The 7,500-nt window shown below is 39.2% G+C and overlaps 1 long non-coding RNA gene across 3 annotated transcripts in view; it reads right to left on the bottom strand.

The window, feature by feature from the left end:
* Positions 1–7,500, bottom strand: part of LOC137642722 (uncharacterized) — an 80,545-nt gene that overhangs the window by 67,892 nt on the left and 5,153 nt on the right. The window lies entirely within an intron of this gene.

Below are 7,500 nucleotides of genomic sequence, written 5' to 3' on the forward strand. Positions count from 1 at the left end.
CTTAACAGGTCTCGAACGTCCGTCCAACAGATTACGAGGTAGGGACGTTTCCAATTGACACCATAACCCACAGCTTTACATAAACCAGCTTTTAAAGGACATAAGTCTTGTCATTTTATGGATTACTGGAATCTTAACTAACTTACCTATTAATACACGTTACCACATCGGCCGCTACAAACGTAGATTACTTATAAACAGTCTAAAATGGAAACTATTTATCGTCATGGATAAATAAATAAATTACTCAATAAATAATTTAACAATTACCTTTACATTTACGTAACACTGAAGACGTATTTACCCGCCTTCCCAACTTGTGCAAAACTGCCGGTAACAACCTTTGCTTGGCAGACCGGAAAAACAAATTTAGAACCAATAGCCCTTCAGGTAAGCCTTATGCCATAACTAATGAGCGAACTACTGTTGTCTATGGACCGAAATTTAAATAATTCATTTAGGATCTTATTCAGATTTGATCAGCGATGGCATTTTAGAAAAAAAAAATCGTGTTTTCTAATAGATTTTTGGACTGAATAATCGTCCAGCGCTTTAGAAATTTCGGTAATTATTTTCTTCAGAGAGAGAGGAGAGAGAGAGAGAGAGAGAGAGAGAGAGAGAGAGAGAGAGAGAGAGAGAGAGAGAGAAATTTAATCTGCTAAGCGAAAATTCCAAACATATCATTGCATTACATCGAATGGTAGGAGGAGAGAGAGAGAGAGAGAGAGAGAGAGAGAGAGAGAGGAGAGAGAGAGAGAGAGAGAGAGAGAGGAGAGAGAGAGAGAGAGAGAGAGAATTTAATCTGCTAAGCAAATATTCCAAGCGTATAACTGATTTACATTGAACGGCCACGTTCCCAACCAATCAAAGCAAAGCAACCGTAAAACAGCTAACGCAAATGCGCTTTTGTATGACGTTCATTCTAAGCCTAATAGACAAAACATATTAATCTTAAGATCATGAAACGGTGGTAGTCGTTGATATTATGGTCCACACCAGGCTCCTAGAAGTCTAGTTCTCATCAAAATCTACGTAACTTGCACAAGGTAACAAAAATAACGTAGCGTTTCTAGAAATACGATTTTAACCTAATGTTTAATTAAGCTATCCTTATTGTTTGGAATATCACTGACTCATTGAATTAAAAATTGACTGACTTCGTTGTCTAGATCCTTCCAATAAGTTTTAACAAATATTTCTTTCTTTGCGTGATTAGAACAAATGTGGTTTTCTGTGGATAATCAAAAATGAACTCGTTATTAGTATAGCTGTTTCATACACTAATAAAAAAAATTAGTTTAGATTTTTAAATTTGGGCTTAGAGCTTGTGAGACCATTCTGCGCACGAGAGAGAGAGAGAGAGAGAGAGAGAGAGAGAGAGAGAGAGAGAGAGAGAGAGAGAGAGAGAGAGAGAGAGAGATAGGGGATATGTAGTCGATAGTCATTACAAAAGCAATGTATGTATCCTAAATGGTGTGCGAATAATTCATTTCGTCAAAGACGACTCTGCCCACACACCTGCCAACCCCACCACCTCTCTGAGAACTTAAATTTACCTTTAGAATTTCCCACAAATTCTCAAATGCAACTTCGTATAACCTACATCGGCTTGGGCTGTATTGGCTAGAATAGGTGACAACCTGGTCAACTGGCCCCTTAAAAGTAACTAGTCCTGCGAATATGGAGAAAATACCCAAACCATCAACTAGATTCTCCGATCACGCCCACTGTCCTTAATTTGAACAACCCTAAGATAATGTCAATAATAGAACGCTTCAATGATTGGCTGTTTGGTGTGATAAGCTATGAATGAATTAACATCGGTTAGAAGTATTGAATTAATAGCTCAAGATAGGGACGACTGGCGAAATCTAACCGAGGCCCTTTGCGTCAATAGGCGTGAGAGATGATGATGATGATGATGATGATGAATAAAAAAACATTGGATGTGCGCTTAAAAATTTGATTGCCAATTCTAGTTGACCCAAAAAATGTGATAATCAAGGACCAAGTTAATTACCAGAAATACCACCATTAACGAAAAGGAATTGGAGTTGCTTGAAAATTTCATTTGTTAATGATTTCTGAAGTCGTTTCTCCATAGTTTGAATGTCGAATGAACGCTTTGACGCGGTTAAATAAATACTGTCTAGCTTGGATTTCTTCAACTTTGATATTTGAAATTGCCTTAATATTCTTAATATGGAGTAAATGTGATCATAAACAAAAACACGTACGATTCTTCAATCATTTTACATAAAAGACACATTAAGTAAGCTAACTGAGCATGCCGAAACATATTTGCTATAGGCGAAATATGACAGAAGGTAATAAGGCAAATACACTTTAATAACAATAATTGATCATTTAATATCAGTTCTCCCATTGCGTAAACAATTAACTTTATACAATAAAATACCTAGTTAAGATAGTCGAATCTTACCACAGTACACTACCGGACAATGGCCATGCGTTGTGTCTGTTTCCAGCAAAAATGGAAGAAAAAAAGTTTATCCCCAAATTGGCAAAGTAAAATAAAGTAAATGGTCTCTATACTGTTAATAAACGGTACTATGCTACGCCACCGTATATCGTAAAAACGTAAATTACCGCCGGGAAACAAACACAGCTACATACTAAAAATTGGCAAATGTTCCGAATAAAAAGTCATTTTCTATTTCTTAAATATCCTAAATGTTCTGTGAAAAGCTACAACCCTAGCTGGAAAAGCAAAAACTAGGGTTGTAGCTTAGCAAGTAATAATAATAATGACATGGCTATGATCAGCAAAGCTGTACTAGTCAAAACCATACATACTAGGATGGTTTGCTGAGAGTATTCAGACGAAAATGTCCCAACTATCACCAATCTGCCCTGGCTAGAACAGTGGTTTAAATTGGCAAACCAAAGACATGTATAAAGACAATATGCTGAGGCCTTTGTCCTGCATTGGACTAGAAACTATTTCATTTGTTGACGTTTATATTTAATACCACATTGTATATAAGAGCAAACTTACTGGTCACATTGAAAAATTGCCATATACAAAATAATTCGTGTCCAGCAAAATTGGACAAAACCAGGTCAGATTACCCGAGTGACACAAACATTCTGAATAAAAAGAAAAATTAATGATTTTTTAAAACACAAACTCACGCGAAAAGATTGGTAGGCTACAGTATTTCTCACAAAAAAATAACACTATTGCAGTAATCATTTAAATAATTATTTCATTGAAAACTTTGGTTATTCAATAGTTATAATAACTGATAAATTAAGGGCCATGAGGTAACTGAATAGAAGTAGGGGGTGGGGGGAGGCAGAAGTCATGGCTGACACTTTAACCTGAACACCAACGAAATTGTTAACGGAGACGGCTAAAGTATGTGCAACATTGTCATACTCTATTAAAATGTATAGTTGCATAAATTCAAAATACCTTCGCTAGCGTGTTGGTATTCATACGATGTATGTACAGTATATACTGTATATATTCCATACCTTTTATATACCTACAGAGACTATTTATACGAGTAAATGGGTTAGATATGTAAGTAATTTATACTTCATAGACAAGTCATTTGGTTTACACTATTGAGAAAGTAACTTTCAATATATAAACGTAAAAGGAGTATTTAGAACTTCGGCTCATGTATGGACAATTCCTGGTTAATTATCTACTAAAAAAAAAAGGCCCTTTCTCGTAATTATCAACCAATTATAAGACGAAATTATCGATTTGCACTGTAATTTTGATAATAAGAACCACCGTCGTCTTCGGCAACTCTGAATATTCGCACAAATTATAAAGACAAAATTGTTTAAGATGAGGAATGACTTAACCCATACGTACGAGCTACCACCGGCTACCAGTTTTTGTCGAAAATATTCAACACTTCGATCTTTTACTTCTTATCTTGACTACAAAATAGTTAATAGTTAACGAAACCTCTACCCTTTATAAAAGTCAAGATCATCATCATAATATGAAGAAAATATAAAAAAAAAAATCCAATTTTTTCCACCACTAGCTCACCTTAACAACCTCTTCTACAGCTCCGGAAGTACAGTGAGTTACTGAGTTCTTTTCAAATCAGGAATTGGGGCTTTGGCCTATCACAGGCCTCCATTCTGCCAGACATTCTATTGCCTGCCGTTACTGGCTGAAAGCTTCGAGTTTTGCCAAGAGGCTCTGGAATCGCTTGTCCCCTTGGCGGTAAATGTGTAGGAGAGCTCCGCGCTCGATTTAAAAGTTTCTAAAAGTAGAAAACGAAAGAAAAAAGTAAATTAGAGCTACAGTTACCTTGAAACTGTGAGATAATCCTCCTACAACCACCTAACTCTTACACAGAAAATGTAAGCATAAACCTACTACTACAATTATGGGGGACCCCAGTGGGAAGCGGGGTTTTTGGGTGGGGGGAGGAGGAGAAAAGTGATTTTTCGGGGCACTACCGAACCTAATACAACTACCTACCCTACCCTGGGGGCCATGTACCCCTACCTAGGCCTACCGGGCCTGCGACCCCCCCCTTAAGGCCACAGTAATCTTCAGGGCACCACCGAACCTAAGACACCCACTTAACCTAGCCTATGGGGCCCTGTACCCCTACCTAGGCCTACCGGGGGGGGGGGGGGCTTCGCCCCCCCTGCGACCCCCCCTTAAGGCCACATTGAGTTTCAGTTCAAACGAAACAAATTCAAATGAAAACGCCTTTTGCAAAAAAAGGAACACAAACTTCAAATTAGTCTCAATATCTAACTTACCTTTGAAACAAGACACAAAAAAATTGCACCTCCTCTTCCTTTTCCCACGAGTAACCACACTACGATCACACCGGAATGCTAATTTGTTGTAATCTATACGGCACACATTTTCACAATTAGGGCACTTTTTCTCTGCCAAAATCAAACCATGACGTTGAGCAAATGCAATTAGCAAATCAACTTTCCCTGAATAATGTACACAAAAATCCCCATAAGAAATAAAGCGATTGTCACAAGTGACACAGTCGGAACGGGATGAAGGTCCTGCTAATTGCTCCATACTTCACGGCAATATGAGCTTTTCAGTTTGAAGGGAGATCCGAGACGTGCAAAAATATTCCTCCGCGGAACTTCACGTAAACTGTGGTAACTGGTGGAAAAATAGCAGGGATAAGTGAAGTAATAAGTGTCAGCATTGGCTAGATTTGTAAAAACCGCCATGATTGGTTTTCAAACAGTGTGACGTCAAGAAAACACCTGTTATTGGTTAGAATAGCATTGAGAACTAGTTTGCCATACGCAGTAAGGCGGTGAAACAGCTCATTTTAGCCAAGACATCACACAGTAAACAAAAACAAACACTTAGAAAAAATCAAAGTGAAACATAACTATACACACGAATATCTTCGTTAAATAGAAGCTGCTCATATATTGACTATTATATAAGCGTTCTATATGATATAATAGTGAATTGTAGGTGTTTAAATTCTTCAAGATCTTCCGCGGAGCTCTCCTACACATTTACCCAATCAATTCATATTGCCAAAAATTTTATTAAAGAGACTCATTACAGGTGGCTCTGCTCACATCATATTGAAATGTGAGCCTGAAGAGTAAAGTTGAAAACCACTTTTACCTGACAGCTGAAAAACAGACTAGGGAACCTACCCCCAACTTAGAGTAAGATTATTATTGTTGTTGTTGTTGTTACTTGCTAAGCTACAAGCCTAGTTGGAAAAGCCAAATCCTACGGGGATTCAACAATGATACATGGGGGATTTAACCACAAAACATGGGAGGATTCAACCACAGGACCTGGGGGATTAACCACGAATCCTACGGGGATTCAATCACGAAACATGGGGGTGTTTAATCACAAATCCTTGGAGGATTTAACCACGAATCCTACGGGGATTCAACCACTAAACATGGGGGGATTTAACCACGAATCCTTGGGAGATTTAACCACAAATCCTTGGGGGATTTAACCACAAATCCTTGGGGGATTTAACCACGAATCCTACAGGGATTCAACCACGAAAAGGGGGATTTCACCACAAATCATGGGGGATTCAACAGCAGGACATGGGGGACTTAATCACAAATCCTTGGGAAATTCAACCACGAAACAATGGGAGATTTAATCACGAATCCTTGGGAGATTTAACCACGAAACATGGTGGATTTAACAACAAAACATGGGGGATTCAACCACAGGAACTGGGGGATTCAACCACAGGACCTGGGGGATTCAACCACAGGACTTGGGGGATTCAACCACTGGACTGGGGGATTCAACCACTGGACCTGGGGGATTAACCACGAATCCTACCGGGATTCAACCACGAATCCTACGGGGATTCAACCACGAATCCTACGGGGATTCAACCACGAATCCTACGGAGATTCAACACGAAACATGGGGAGATTTAATCACAAATCCTTGGGGGATCTAACCACGAATCCTACGGAGATTCAACCACGAAACATGGGGGGGATTTAATCACGAACACTTGGGGGATTTAATCACGAACACTTGGGGGATTTAACCACGAATCCTATGGGGATTCAACCACGAAACATGGGGAGATTTAATCACGAAACATGGGGAGATTTAATCACGAAACAAAGGGGGATTTAATCACGAAACAAAGGGGGATTTAACCACGAAACCTTGGGGGATTTAACCACGAAACCTACGGGGATTCAATCACGAATCCTATGGGGATTTAACCACGAATCCTTGGGGATTTAACCACGAATCCTATGGGGATTCAACCACGAAACATGGGGGTGATTTAATCATGAATCCTTGGGGGATTTAATTATGAATCCTTGGGGATTTAACCACGAATCCTCTGGGGATTCAACAACGAAACATGGGGGGATTTAATCACTAAAACTTGGGGGATTTAACCACGAAACAAGGGGGGGGGATTTAATCACAAATCCTTGGGGGATTTAACCACGAATCCTATGGGGATTCAACCACGAATCCTATGGGGATTCAACCACGAAACATGGGGGGATTTAATCACGAATCTTTGGGGGATTTAACTACGAATCCTACGGGGATTCAACCACGAAACATGGGGGGATTTAATCACGAATCTTTGGGGGATTTAACTACGAATCCTACGGGGATTCAACCACGAATCCTACGGGGATCAACCACGAATCCTACGGGGATTCAACCACGAAACATGGGGGATTCAATCACGAATCCTTGGGAGATTTAACCACGAATCCTACGTGGATTCAACCACGAAACATGGGGGATTCAATCACGAATCCTTGGGAGATTTAACCACGAATCCTACGTGGATTCAACCACGAAACATGGGGGGATTTAATCACGAATCCTTGGGTGATTTCACCCGACTCCTGGGTTAAAACTATTTACAGTATAAAAATAATATTGCACTCTTCTTCAGCACCACGAAATTTGACATAATACTGTCATATGCTAAGCTATTGTTTTCCTCTATTACTTTTTCATAATTTGAAACAATT

This window comes from Palaemon carinicauda, chromosome 1, assembly GCF_036898095.1.
Source record: "Palaemon carinicauda isolate YSFRI2023 chromosome 1, ASM3689809v2, whole genome shotgun sequence".
In the NCBI taxonomy this organism is placed as follows: domain Eukaryota; kingdom Metazoa; phylum Arthropoda; class Malacostraca; order Decapoda; family Palaemonidae; genus Palaemon; species Palaemon carinicauda.